The sequence below is a fragment of the Convolutriloba macropyga genome, chromosome 11 (genome assembly GCF_964194025.1).
Source record: "Convolutriloba macropyga chromosome 11, txConMacr16.3, whole genome shotgun sequence".
Taxonomy (NCBI): Eukaryota; Metazoa; Xenacoelomorpha; order Acoela; family Convolutidae; genus Convolutriloba; species Convolutriloba macropyga.
The window spans coordinates 10,725,300-10,741,335 of NC_134478.1; positions in this window are offsets into that span (position 1 = coordinate 10,725,300).

The window sequence follows — 16,036 nt, forward strand, 5'->3', positions numbered from 1 at the left end:
CCGACTCTGTAAAACATTGAAGGTATACTTCAACTCTAACGATGCAAAGAGTTAGCACCGGAGTCAGAGTTATACACATCGTGCAACTACTCTAATAGACTGATTATAGTCAGTGGAGTTACTGCTATATATAAGCAACTAGCGTCTTTTAAGTCTCTGATTGGTTGGAGGAGCACATCCAGTACTTCTACTGCTATATCCATCCGTTGTTAAGAGTTTTAAATCCGAATCTGTGAGTTGTAACGCAAATATCTCGGATAAGTGATCCTCTGTTTAGAAGGAGTGAAAAGTTGTGCTGTTGTTGAAGTGGTGTTGTATTGTACAAGGAGATTTCTGTTTATCTCCATCTGTTACAGTTTTTTACCAGTCGGATACAACACCTTACCTTCTTGTGGAAATATATCTTTTAGCTACTGTGTAAGATATTTTTTCCCTGACACGTTTAGTGAAGTTAAACGCCTGCTGACTAAGCTCCAACCGGAAAAAAGAAGAGGAAAAGAACTGATCCTAATCTTCAATTGTGACAAAGAAGAGATATTAAAAAAAAGAAATATAATAAAGATAGAAAAAGAACATAGAAAGGAAAGAAAAGACGATCAGTTCAAAGTGAGTTTTGAGAGCAGTGAGTGTCGAGTTTTTGTTGGTATGTGAGCCCGAAGTGGTAGGCCTGTGTTCTACATTTGAAAATCGGATTCGAAATCAGGGGACCGATGGTCCGCATCCCTGAAGAGTTCGAGGTCGAGGAATTCCTTTTCTCATGCAAGACACGCGGCAAGTGCACGAGGGTAGAGGTCGACATTGCAGTGTGGTTGCAAAGCTAGAAGGTGGTTGAGGATTTGTGTCTCCTCTAGTGTTGATTCCCGATTGGCCAGCTTGTCCACCATCCATTCCCTGTAGAGGAGAATGAAAGTGTGTCCGTAAATACACTTTGTTGCGCCTACCTCTACACACTGGAGGTATTCAATGGGGACAACTGTCGGGCGATGTGTTTTCGCATAGAGTGGCAAAAACAAAAAAACAATTTTTCATGGCATCGACGTTTCTGAGTTTTCCCTCGCAATAAGTGGGATTCATGATATAACTATTGTCCAAATAAGAAAGTGACGTACGTTTAGTGTTTGCATACTGGAGGCGGAAATTCGTATGAAGAAGTGGGTTAGTCCAATGAAAGTGGTGTTGGATGAAAAGATAATTGTGAATTGTGTGTAAAATTTTCGTCCTCTTGACTTTATGAGTCTGGTTGTTCACATCCATCCGTGTGGAATGCAAAGAAATAAACTGTAATAATAAATGGTCGTTCTTCTGTTACATGGGTAGGGGCGACATGTCTCGTGAAGTGGGTTTTGAGCTAGTTATTTTGACGACCTGCTAGGGCGAAGACGTATTTTGAGAGGTGCCAAAAACGTTCTGTAAAGCGATGATGTATCGGGAAGTGGAGGCACTCAAGTGGGAGATCCTTTTCCCGTCCTTCTTCTACACAATCTTTTTCCAACTGTCCCAAAGAACATGAACTTGCTGCCGGTTGAAAAGTGTGATGTAGTGGAGTTGAAACGTTATGAACATAAACACCGTGATCGGTGGTGATAATTACAGGATTCGTAAATTGATTGAACATAAAATTTGGCCCCGTTGTCCACTGCATCACACCATGTGTAGTGGCGGAGGGACTGACTCGAGCTTTGAGGATGAGGGCTGTGGGCCTCTGGGATTGCTTGCGGTACGCGCGTGTAGGCGACTGTGAGGCCTGCATTGGCAAGGAGCGAACTGGGTAAATCTCGTGCGCCATAGCCCTGGCGCGTCTACGTGGGAAAGTATTCTTGTAGGGATAATTAATTGTCGGTGGATGTTGGCCGATCATAAGGAAGGGGGGCTGAGGGAAGTTCGCTTGGGGCCGAATTAAAGGGAGTGCCGGTCCATATCTGTGTGATGGCGGAGTGGTAGCGACGAATGGCAGTGGTGTAGGCATCACTGGTAGTTAGTAGGTCAGCTCCTGGCCACGTGATCGTGGGCCACGAATCCGACCCGAGTAGGTCCAATTTGGAACTTATGTCTCGGGTGTTGACCGACCCGATTGTGCAGCAGCGACTTCATCCGCCCAAGAAGAGCTGTACGGAGGTTGAGTTGGTGGCTGAGATACAGAGAAAAACGGCTGTGACGTCAGGGAGATCAATTATGGTAACTGTGGCACCAGTTTAGAGCTTAGTAGGAGTTCTTGCAACGAAGTTGTGGATCCAATTTGCGTTGGAGGGCTTGTGTAGCTCTCTCTATATATAGATGTAATAACCCCGACGATGAAGAGGAAGTAGTGGGAGAAGGCAGTGGAAATCAACCGCGCGTGGGTTGCTGAAGCCACAGACTGTGGCTGTGGAGAGGCTTCGGCCATCGTGAAGAGGGCCGGCGTTTGCATCTCGTACATAAGCTCTGGTACTAAAGGGGGTAGCACCAAGAGCGTAAGTGGAGAGGGCAGGATGTCGTCAATGTCCAGCATAATGAGGTCAAATGCCGTCGGGTCGACATATGGGGGATAGATGACCCTCTCTCTTGTGTGCCATGACTGACAGTTGTGGTGGCGGTAAAACAATTAAAAGTTAAATACGAGTACTTGGTATGTTTAAGAACATTTCTTTTGGGATTTCCTGATAATCAGGATCATCCTCCTAATAATCATTAGAGTGATATTGCACGTGAGCGTTTACTAGGTTGAAAAGTGTGTAAATGCAGCGATTGAAAATCAGCGTTTTGATATGAATCTATCGGTAATTCATAGCTTTCATAAATAGATGCGGGGAGAGTAGAAAATCTGTGCTTATTAGAGTTATTGTGTACTGGAGAGGAAACATTCTTATAGAAATTTTCAATTTTCTGTGTAAGAGACTTAATTCATTTGGCGAGAAAGGAGTACTACTATCAACAGAGTGTTTTCGTCTTTTCTTTGGTGACGGTTGTTTATATTGTGTAGTGTCAGATTGTACTTCATTGATGATAGTTTTTAAAAAAAACTCCAAAAATCCAGAAGTGATAGTATTTGATAACGCGATATTAGGGCCAAAGATTGAATTAAGATTGTACTCGTTAAATGCGCTACGATCTACTCAAAAAAGGCACTGCCAGAAATTAAAAACCGTCTAAATAATGGCTGTTTCTTTTAATACGTACCTAGGGTATCCGAAGATTCCAATGGGGGATTTTTTTAAATGGTTGCTATTAAATCACGCCAATCAGAACGGCGATAGGTAAATTTTTTCCGTTGATAAAAAAGTTTCTTAAAATATTTGTTGTATTGACTTTGTAATTGAGAATTGTGCTTGTAATTGTGCTTTCGCAAGGTTTGCAAAATTTACTGCTAGTGCTACTTCAAATTTTTTGGCTGCGTCATCTAATAATTGTTGAAATTTTGTTTTATTTATTAATTTTGTAAAGTCTCTTTGACAATATATGCCAAGTTGTTTTGCAGTAAAGTGCGCGTGGGTAAAGCGGTTTTCGAATTCATCCGGTGTGAACGTTTTAACGAGGTGTCGCGCTTTAATTAGGTAAAACGTTAAGCAATAAGACTCATCGCCATCTGGATCGAGTGATAATTGTTGATATTTTTTTTTCAGGTTTAAATGGTGCTTTAATAGATCAAGGAAAAGTCTTGCGTGCTTTTTGATCGACAAATTGGACTTTTTTTAAAAAAAAATTGGATTGCGCTCAAATGCGAATGCATTGGTTTTCTAGAACATAGCGAGGTGAAGAGAGAGTTTTACATTGAAAAAGTGAGATAATATTAGATTTTTTTAAACTTTTTATGTGTTTCGCTGTCGTGTGATAACATATCCGACAAGTAGGAATTTTTGTTTTAAAAGAATCAATGCGGCCTGTTTTAGATCGCGATCAGGATCGCAGAGTTTTTTTAAATGGATAGAAACTTGTGGTCCATTTCTAGTAGTACTCTGCTGATCATATAATCGAGTTTAGCATCAATTTGCACATTAGTATATACTGCCCCAAACCAATTTTGTTTGCGAAAGATTTTCAGATTTACGGTATACTGGTGATTCTTGTGGAATTACCCATCCGTTGCGGATATCTGCTTTAGTACGAGGTGTTATTGAAGGTGCTTTTTTGGTACAGTTAAGTGGACATCTTTAATTTTGTTTGATGGTTTTCCACAGACAAAATTAAAAGCTTTTTCATATTGTATAAAATTATCTTGATTTTGTGTCGCATAAGATAGTGTGTTTATAAGGGTACTTCAAAACGAGATAGTGCTGATTCATCATAAAGGTGGTCTTGAAAACGACTACTATACATGTTTGCGTTGTATTGGTGTCCTTGCTTGGTTATTTGTTAGTTTTTTAACACAGTAACGTTTTTGAAATTTTATCATGTGAGCGTGAGATCTAGCAACATCAAAAATTCGACAGTGATTGTTGGGTTTCCAAATAACTGTGGCTTTAATAGCGTGATAAAGAGGGCAGTAGCCTCTCTCGAGATAACATTTAATATTTGTTTTGCCATAGTATGTTATTGCTGATTTAACGGCAAAACTAAGCGTGATGTTAGTTAATTGAAGTGACCATCCTGGTGTGTGGATGATATGCTATTCGTGTTCTGGGTTTTTTCAGGGTCAGATAGCACAGGGATTATTTTTGGCGTTGGGGATCCATTCTTGGTCCTGTGTGTTATTTACCATGTAACCGTGTTGGAAAGCGAATGGTCCGTAGCGATAGAGTTGAAAACGGCCTTGTTTGGCTTCAATTTTTGCTTGCCAGCGTGGGTCGTTAAGCACATCAGATTTTATCATCTGTGCGTGGTAGTGATGTTGAATCACGAGACCAACGCGTGCAAGTTCTCTATGAGCTTCATTTTCTATGGAGGAGAAAGAATTTTCAATATTGTTAACATACCAATTATTGTGATCAAACCGGAAGCCTCTCTTAAGTGAGATTCTTTGGCAAAAGTTTTCTTTGTCGCTAATTTGTGCATATTTGTCATATGCGCGTACTTGAAGTGTTCAATTTTGTGGAAAGATGGTTACTTGGGCAGCGAGGATTTGAGAGTCTGCTGGTTTGATCCTATCTTCACCAATCTAATTGAGCTTATAATACAGCATATTTGTGATATGCAATGGGGAGCAACCTTAGTGTGCGAAAACTGAATCTTGAACTCCTGACTTAAGTTTGGAAGTATTGCGATTATCAATTTCAATTGGTTGTCTTATGAGAAGTGCTAATGAAAAGAATAAATAATGAGGAATATGATTATATTTGTAATGGTTATGTGTAAGAAAGTCCAGAGTGTGGACTGTAAAAGACAAAATATCCTGCAGTGTTTTTCGTGTATCTATCAAACTTAGAGTGATTTGGCAAATAAAGAGTGATGGGTTTGCTTTTACTTTGAACAATAAATTTGTGTATTTACTTGTAGTTTTTGTTGTGTTTGCGCTTGGTGTATTTGCGCTTGACATTGATAGGTGGATATCGGGTTACCGACTGAGGGGTAAAGTGGGGGAGAGTGTCCACTAAGACGAGGTCTCTCTTTAGATTTGGCAGTAGTAATGACTAAGTATGGATGTTCTTTGGTGTCCTGTGCTTGTGGCTTTTTGGTTAAAGAGTTTAAAGGATGGTTTTTAGGGTGGATTATTTTGTAGTTTCACTGTATGAGCAACTTGGTGATTCTGAGACGGGGAAGCGCTTGCGTTAGTGTTGGGTTGTTGATTAGAGGACACAATTGTGACGTCAATCGTTGGCCCAGTGTGGGGCAATTATCACAATAAAATATCTTATAATGAGTGAAAGATGGTATAACAATTATCAATAAACTTAGTGTAGGTATACTAACTCGGATCGCTGCAAAGGGAGACTCTGATGTGAGGACATTGTGTTGATAGTTGAGATCTAAGAAATCATTAAAAAAAACTTTTAGCAACTCGTCAATTGTGTAATTATTACGAGCAAAAGAGAAAATAGTGCGTGGGTACGTGATTTTACTTTGCGAGTTGTTGGCATTTTTCAACCAACTTAAGAAGTTCTATAAAATATTTTATATCGTAAGAAGCTGAAATAGCGCCTAGATTTAAAGTATTTGCAATGTCGCTCTAGAGAAGTTCAGTTTTGGGTGTTGATTATGGTAGAAAAGTTGGTAGATAAAAGAGAGCATTATGTTTGTTATTGAAGTCTCTGATATTCTGATACAAAAGACCTATTCACAACTGGTGTTTGAATATAATATGTGATCTAGATTATAAAAATATCTTGGAAAGGTTTTTGTTTCGTTTTGAAACTTTGACTATATCGAAAAATATCAGCGTATGGGGTTCTACGAAATAACACTTCAAGTCTGTGTTGTGAAGTAATTTGCATAACTGTATGTTGTATGAAGGACGATGAGTGCCGTCAGACTGAAACTTGTTAATTGTATTGAACTGTAGGCTGCTGTGAGCGGGTTTGTTCAAAACGAGCTGCTGTCAGCTGTTTGACACTGCTTTTTTGTTGCGTTTATTAACATACCAATTATTGTGATCAAACCGGAAGCCTCTCTTAAGTGAGATTCTTTGGCAAAAGTTTTCTTTGTCGCTAATTTGTGCATATTTGTCATATGCGCGTACTTGAAGTGTTCAATTTTGTGGAAAGATGGTTACTTGGGCAGCGAGGATTTGAGAGTCTGCTGGTTTGATCCTATCTTCACCAATCTAATTGAGCTTATAATACAGCATATTTGTGATATGCAATGGGGAGCAACCTTAGTGTGCGAAAACTGAATCTTGAACTCCTGACTTAAGTTTGGAAGTATTGCGATTATCAATTTCAATTGGTTGTCTTATGAGAAGTGCTAATGAAAAGAATAAATAATGAGGAATATGATTATATTTGTAATGGTTATGTGTAAGAAAGTCCAGAGTGTGGACTGTAAAAGACAAAATATCCTGCAGTGTTTTTCGTGTATCTATCAAACTTAGAATGATTTGGCAAATAAAGAGTGATGGGTTTGCTTTTACTTTGAACATTGGAGGAGCAGGTGCAAGAAGTTCGTTCTTTCGCCCAATTGTGTAATTGTTCATTGTTATTATGGTCTCCCAAGAAAAGGGGGTGGGCGGACTATAAATTTTGGATCAAGTGTTAATGTTAAAGTTGACTAGTTTGAGTTGTATATGTTTGTTTCCCAATGCAATGGTGAGGTTGTTAATCTGGGTCGGGTGTTGGTGAATTTGAGCTAACAGTGATTATGGGTGGAGTACCTCCGAATCTGAGTGGTAGTGAACTTTGAAAGGAAAGAGATGATGAATTAACTATATCAAATGAGTTATTCCATTGAGCTTGTGAAAGCAAACGTTCGAAATTGGATACTGATCCTTGTAGCGGATTAGAAAAACTATTTGCACTTTGTGATGGAGTAGGTGAGGAAAATTGAGAGCTAAGTGGATCAGAGTTGGAAGTATCAGAGATAGGTTTGATATCTTGTGCAGCAGCTTCGATAATAGAAACAGTATGAATTGGCTGTGGCAATTCAGAACTATTAGTTTTATCTGTGTTAGCGGAATTAATCGGTTGAGTCAAAAATTGTTGTGTATTTGAATAGTTAAGCAGTTGTGTTTGTGGTGCTCTTGCTGGAGCAGATATAATTAGTGTCTAATGTTGTAAAGTTGCGTTTGTAAGAAAACCTGAGTTTGGCAATAAATTTGTGTATTTACTTGTAGTTTTTGTTGTGTTTGCGCTTGGTGTATTTGCGCTTGACATTGATAGGTGGATATCGGGTTACCGACTGAGGGGTAAAGTGGGGGAGAGTGTCCACTAAGACGAGGTCTCTCTTTAGATTTGGCAGTAGTAATGACTAAGTATGGATGTTCTTTGGTGTCCTGTGCTTGTGGCTTTTTGGTTAAAGAGTTTAAAGGATGGTTTTTAGGGTGGATTATTTTGTAGTTTCACTGTATGAGCAACTTGGTGATTCTGAGACGGGGAAGCGCTTGCGTTAGTGTTGGGTTGTTGATTAGAGGACACAATTGTGACGTCAATCGTTGGCCCAGTGTGGGGCAATTATCACAATAAAATATCTTATAATGAGTGAAAGATGGTATAACAATTATCAATAAACTTAGTGTAGGTATACTAACTCGGATCGCTGCAAAGGGAGACTCTGATGTGAGGACATTGTGTTGATAGTTGAGATCTAAGAAATCATTAAAAAAAACTTTTAGCAACTCGTCAATTGTGTAATTATTACGAGCAAAAGAGAAAATAGTGCGTGGGTACGTGATTTTACTTTGCGAGTTGTTGGCATCTTTCAACCAACTTAAGAAGTTCTATAAAATATTTTATATCGTAAGAAGCTGAAATAGCGCCTAGATTTAAAGTATTTGCAATGTCGCTCTAGAGAAGTTCAGTTTTGGGTGTTGATTATGGTAGAAAAGTTGGTAGATAAAAGAGAGCATTATGTTTGTTATTGAAGTCTCTGATATTCTGATACAAAAGACCTATTCACAACTGGTGTTTGAATATAATATGTGATCTAGATTATAAAAATATCTTGGAAAGGTTTTTGTTTCGTTTTGAAACTTTGACTATATCGAAAAATATCAGCGTATGGGGTTCTACGAAATAACACTTCAAGTCTGTGTTGTGAAGTAATTTGCATAACTGTATGTTGTATGAAGGACGATGAGTGCCGTCAGACTGAAACTTGTTAATTGTATTGAACTGTAGGCTGCTGTGAGCGGGTTTGTTCAAAACGAGCTGCTGTCAGCTGTTTGACACTGCTTTTTTGTTGCGTTTATTTGGAATATGAACTGTGCTGTGAGACAGTTCTTATTTTTCGAGAAAGAAAGTGTAAACTAGAGAAACTAGTGTTTGAAGAAATTGTTAGAAGGTAAAAAGTTGAGATTGAGTGAGAGAGCGAGAGAGAAGACGGCAAAGTAGAGTTTTTGATTCAAGAGAGTTGAGAGAGAAAAGAGGAACAACTGAGTTGCTGGGTGGACTGTGAAAAGATTTTAGACGATGCAGTTGAGCATGACCACCACTTTTTTTGGTGAGAAAAAAGTTACAGATTCATATCTAGTTAGAATAATCAGATTGGGGAATTTTTCAGAGAGCAATCTGTTGGTCGGCTACTGACTTACTTTTTAGTTAATTTCCTTTCTTTTATTGTCGTGGGGAAACGCCTGTAATTACCTCTTTTTCATTTCCTGATGAAGGGGTCTTTGTGTTTCTGCTAGGGTAGCAGTTGGAAAGATAGTCCGTATGCATTGTTGGCTTTGTGGAGGGGTTTGGTTGCTTTTCCCAACTTCCTGTGGAAGTAATTGTATTCGAGGGGAGATGGGTGAAAGAGTTATCCGAATTATCCCTCTCATATAGGAGAACTGGGGAATTGCAATTTTAGTGTATTTCTGTTTATTGGTGTGTTATGCTAATGTGCTTTCGCCTGAAGAGAGAGCGCGAGAAGCGATTTTCTGTGTTACAGTAGTCGTATATATATATATATATATTTATATATATATATATATATATATATATATATATATATATGCTTTAGAAGTGTGTTGTTCGTGGAGCCAAAAATTTTGATTGTGGTATTAAGAATCTGTAATCTTTCGTCGATTGTTTTCGTGAACGTGTGTCTCCTCTTGTATTGTAGTTTTCTGAGTTGCTTTCTGGTATTTCAGACAAACTACAAGGTGGCGGGGGGAAGGTTCATCATTGGATGTTTTGTCTGGGTTGTTTAGACTAAACAAACAGATTTCGACTTGATGATAGTCAATTTTTCAGGTTGAAGTCGTAATAATGAGTTGTCGGAAAAGTATTTTTCCATTTGTTATTGAACGAAGAGTTCTTTTGCGGTAATATTGTAAAATATTACTGCTATGGCGAGTTATCTGTTTACCTGAAAGTCCTCTAATTTATATGTGACCAATGTTGGGGTATCAATTATTTTGGAGGGTCCAACTTTTTGTGGTTGGATCTTCATTGAGATACCAATTTGTGGAGTCTTATTTACAACAATAACATCGGAGTTCATTTTATGTGGTTGAGCCCTTCCAAAATGGCGCTCTATGAACGTTAGTAAATGTTTATTCTGATTTAGATAATTGTGAACTTCGTTTTAAACTTCTGAGTGTATCTCTTCGCAATTTAGAAACCAGCGTGCAAAGGTTCCTTTTTGCAGTTTTTTTTAATTTTGTGGATGTTGATTAAGATGATCAGTATGTGTGTGTTTTGGAAAAGGGTAACATGGTGAATTTTGTGAAGGCTGACAATTGCCAAAACTATCTGGGTGGAAGATAGATTAATTTTTTTTTGGTTTTTGTGTTTTATATCAGTGACAAATTCATATACTAAAAGGTTCATGTTTGTTCTAACTTGTGAGTTAAATGCAAAGGAGAACGTTTTGTCTTTTTGTGACCATGTGTCGTACCGTAATTCTAAAGTTGTGCAACAAAATTGGCTTTTATTGTCTATTACTATTTTCTACTAATCCGTTTGATCATGGTGCATATGGCGTACGTAGTTTAAATTGTAATTTGTGTACACGGCAAAACTGTGTTAGTTCGCCATAAATATACTCATTTCCATTACTGTCACTAAGATGTCAGGTATTCCGAATTTATTTATCCAATGGTCAAATAATATATTTATTGCATTTATTACATCATTTTTTGGAGAAGGGTGAGGAACATAGTGCGGGAACGAATCTACTATGACATATACATAAGAATTTCCATCTGAAGATGGCTAAATTGGGCCTTTCGTGTCCATTGAAATACGGCGATTGAAGTATGGAGAAACTTCTAAAAATGGCTGATGTGGAGCCATAAAAAGATTTTGCATCAAATTGCTTGTTTTGCAGTTCAAGCAATCTTGTGTAAGGATTACGATTCATGTTTTTATGTTTGGAAAATAGTTCTCTGTTATGGTAACGTACTTTTGTTGACGGCCGGGATGACCTGAAAGATCGTGTGAATGTGCAATGTGAAATACTGTTAAAAGGAGAGAGAGTGGTAGGCATACTTTTGGCGATTGTGTTTCTTGGATTTAGTATAAAAGTTGGTTAGTTTCCTTTATACTTAAATCTCAAAAACGTCTATAATAAATTAATAGTCCTCTGTTTGCTCGAACAGTTAGTGGAGGAAAGGAGGGACGGTTTTGTATTTTTGCAAAGAAGAAGTTGTCTTAAGACAGAATCGTGCTGTTGTGTTTCGTGTAATAATATATCAGTAATTTGTGTTTGTGCATCATAGAAGTAATTATATATTTCTGGTGACTTAGATATAAAATTATCCCTTGCTGGGAGTCAAAATTTAATGCAACTTTTTTTATCTGCATAAATTGCAATTTGAGTTGCTGTAGTGAATGGTTCTGTTTTATTTGTTTTCTGTGTATCTTCTGTGTTGTGTGTAATAGGATAAGTTTCTAAATGTGACTGACTTTGTTTCATTTGTTGCATTTTATGGTAATGAACATGCTTTAAGAGTTGTACTTTTGTTTTATTTTCGTGGTATGAAACGGGAGATTTTTATCTAGTTGTACTTTAAAATAGTTATCTTCGATTTGTAGGTATATTGGAAAGTGTGGTGACTCTACAGCAGTGTCTGTAGTTACTCTGTGTTAATATATTTTATTTGATACAACATAATGGCACTGTTTTTAGTTTTCAGATTTTGTGTCATAAAATAATATATTGAATAATATATTTGTGTTGTGGTTGTAAGTGAACGACTTAATAGATCCGGAAGTGAAAGCTTCTTGCCTTCCGACCAAACTATGTGTAAGTTTGGAAATTTCACTAAGATTAACTGGAATTTTTAAACTTTGGTTTTTCTTTTGGGTAAACAAAAAGAGAATGGTTTTTGATCAGTGTAAAAATAATAGGGTGTTGTGACCCTTGGAAAAAAAACTCATATTCAGATATTACGTAAATTGTTGCAGAACATTCGCAAAAAATGGTTGAGAGTCTAGTCTTGGTGGTGAAAAATAAACGAGAGCTTGCGGAAACTAGTTCCACTTTCCCAAATTAAATTTTTTAGAGAAGTGCAGTTCCGCTACCATAGTTTGGGGCGTCACATAGGATATAAAAGGGTTTATCTGAATTTGGAATTTCTAAGCGTAGTGTGCCATCCGTAAACTTCCTTTTTAATCTAACAAATGTATTTTGGAGTTCTGGAGTCCTTTTATAATCTACTGTATATCGGAGATGAAGGTTCTCAAAAAAACATCTTGAGAGAAAAGTGAGAAAACCCACATCGTTTTGCATTTCTTTTTTTGTTAGCTGTAATATTAAGAATCTGTCTATTTTTGATTTCAAGAGTGGATGTGATTACTTTTTGTTTGATGTCCTGAAAATTGACTGATTCTAGGAAAAAGAAGGATTTATCTGGGGAGGCTTTGAGATTTCAATTTTTGAGATTTTTCTGATATTATTCAAGTGTTTGAAGCCTTGTGTCGTGATATCTCGGATAAAAACATCATCAAGATAAGCGAGAATTTTATTTTTGTGAATGAGTGGTTTTGAATATATTACTCATAAAGGATGAAAAGGCAACTGAGCCGATAGAGATACAATGAAATATGCGTTTAAAGCAATTTTTTGCTGGAATACGACAAAATTTGTGAGTCGTTATGACGGTTTATCGAGCTGCGTTTGATGGTATGCGCTATTCATTTCGGCTATGGAGGAAACCGGGCCTTTGATCCGTGTTAGTATTATTTGTATCGGCTCCATTGGCCAACTACCTTTGGTTTCGCCAAACATTGTGTTTAATTGAAGAGCGTCCAGGACAATTTTAGGTGATTCTCTTCCTTTAGTATAATTACTGAGTTAATAAAATTGTTCCCTGTAGTAAGGGAATCCGTGTTTACAGGTGCAATAATTTCAAAATGTGTTTAGAAATCGAGTAAGTGATGTAATCTCTCCTGTAATTGTAATAGTATACGCATAGCTTGTTGTTTTTTGAACACTGCTGTTGCCTTTAAGGGTAGATTTAGTTCGACTTTGATTTTCCAACGTCAAATTTAGACGTAGCATAACAACATTTTTATTTTAATAAAAGGGGTGCTAGTTGTTCAAATTGTGTTTGTGTGTTATTTTAGTTTGTTCAGAATTTAACAATCTGAGAAAACCGTTCTCTGTTTCTGTGAACATAGACATAACAAGTGTTATGTGGAACGTTTTCTGTTGTGTGTTTGTATTCACATTCTTGTTGCTTGGTGAGATTTAAGCAATAGAGTTCCCTTAGTTTTCCTGAAGAGCCTTGTGTAAGGTTATTTGAAGTATAGGCTCCATGAATTCTGTGAGTTCATTGACGCGGTATTCCGTTGTTCGAAAATCTATGAGCAAAGTATCTTGTTGTGCGTATACAAGTGTGCGTACACAATACTTTAACAAGTGTTAGTGGATGATATTAAGGATATTGTATAAAAATTTGACGGAGGATTGGTAGGGATATTTGAAATTATTGATATCTATTATAGAAAAGAAGATATTTCCACTCCTGGTATAAATAAGAAATCAGATTTATCGATTTTAGTTGCAGTTGCGTATTTATTTTTGCATTCGTATGCAGTCAGTTAATAATATGTTACAATTCTGTGTTTAAAAAGTTGAAATTAGAGTGAGTGATCACCAAAAACAGAAAATAATCGTGAATAGTTGGGAGTTGATTTTGTTGAGGAATCATAAATTTTAAGGATTTTGTATCATTATTGCGTTTTATGTCTAATGTGTGAGATGAACATTTTATGGCTTCATTAAATATTCTGGAAACTGTGTCCCTAGAATTATTAAATTTTGTGTTTGAAACTTGAAAAGTGAGTTTGAGAATTATATTACAATAAGTTCTGTGTTTCGTTACGTCCGGATAGAATATAAGCTTTACTGTCCAGTTTGAAGGTAACCTAGAGTTATTTGCGGCTGAGAGAACAAATGTCGATGTTTTCGATTGTGATTTTTGGTACTTTTTGATTTCATTCCAAGTGTCGTTATTTAATACAATAAATGTAGCCCCCGAGTATATTAAGAAATCAATCTCAAGATGTGGTGGAGGACTTGTCTTTGTATGGTCGGGTGTTTGTTGTGCATATTTCGCAAGTGGGGAAACCACTTATAGAAAGGATAAAACTTTTACACGATGTAGAAAGGATGTATTTTTCTGTTAGAGTATTACACTCTTCCTTACAATATAAGTGTTCGTCTTGTGTATCTTGATTTAGTGCTGAAAATAAATTTTAAATTTTGGTTATAGAAGTTGTTCTTCTGAAACAATTTGTGTTTCATTTGTTCTGTGTTAGACGTTGTATTGTGGTTTTTTAATTGGTCTAGAAGTTAATTAATGTAATTTTGTGTGTTTTTACGTGAGAAGGGTTATTGTGGTCGATTGCCATCTCTATTATAAACAGGTGACTGTGGTCTATAGTTAATTGAGCAATTGTTATTATTACTATATTTGGGCTTTTTCTGAGAATTTGGTGGTCTTGGGTAGGTAGAACCCGACCTACTCGGTGGTTTCAAGTTACTATTTCCATAATAGGATTTTGAAATTGTAAATGACGATGTGTTGGGACTTCTGTTTCGAGAAGTATCTCGATTGTCCCTACGGTTCCTTATAGAGCGATAGGGAAATGGTAGTGGTTTACCAGTCATATTATTTGACGTGGTTGCGTGTTCGTGAGTTTCTGGTTCCCTTTTATCGCTTGATTGAAAGTTTGTTTTGAAAGTTAGGTTTATCAAGTGGGTTTGCGTATCTTTTGTCAGGGCAAGTGGAAATAACGTGTCCTGATCGTGAACTTTTCAGAACAAAATTTGAGGAAGAGTGATTTTTCCTTAAAATTTGGATCATTTGAGAGCTGGTGTCGTATTACGTTGATCAAATAGGCTATATCCTGTTCCATTTTGCGTATATCATCTACTCTGAGATTATCGATGTCATAAGATATATTATTTATGGACGAGGAAAGAGTGAAATTTGTGTCTGATCTATATCTATGTATGGTCTAGTAATATCTTCCTGATGTATTTTCTCAACTAATTCAGCAAAAAGAAGTTGTGGTTCCAGTGTAGTAGATTTGTGATTTGCGATCTTTTGAAGAGCCATTCGAGCTAATTGTGGATCAAGTGCTTTGACAAGTGCGTCATTCAATTGTGCTTTTCTCACATCTGGAGCAATAAATAAGTATGCTTTTTGAGCAATTTGTTCAATTCTAAGTACTAATGTTTTCTATTGTTCTCCAGAGGCACTTGTTATGCTTTCTAATAAGAATTTTGCTTGTGTTTGCGATTGTTGGTCGTCAAAGGTCTTTCAAAATGATCGGCAAAACGCTGTCCAATTTTTCTTAATTTCTAATGGTAAATGTGAGTACCTTAGTTGTGCAGGAACAATGAGAGCCCTTTGTATCATAGAGATTCGTTTAAGAATCCATGGCCCCTGATGCGGTGAATCAGTTTGTTCAGGTCCTTCTGTCATTGCCATATTTGGTGTGAGGGGCATTTAGAAAATAATCTGTTTTGTATGTAGTGTCAGTACCATCCAACATTCTTATGGACTCCTGTAAGGTACCGAACCTCATAAATAAGGGTATATAATTTGTGTATTGCGTCTAACAACAGGTGAAGGTGTTTGCGTGGATGCAGCCTGTAAATAGTAAGGGGTTGAAGCATTTGTTGCTTGTTGGTTGTTTTGTGAGTTTAATTGTCCAATAAAATTAACTAATTGTTGTGGAGTAAATTGTATATTTTGGTTAGCAGTTGAAGTTGGTTGAGTGGACGTATTCAAAATGATAGATTCAGTATTAAAATGAACTGAATTTTGTTTATGTGAGCGTGGTAAAGGTGTGTTTATTTTTAGTAATGGTAAGTTAGTTGTGTTTAAGGAATCTGAATTGTGTGTAAATTCAGTTGATTTTACCGGGTGCCTGTGATTTTTATAAATGTTTATGTTGTTATTAGTGTCATTTATAGTATTATTATGGTTAAAATTTTTAATGTTAATGTTATCGTTGTTTTCAAGGTAAATTAGTTTGAGAGTGTTTACTGTATGTGATGAGAAAATTGTTCCATCACCTAATAGTGTGGA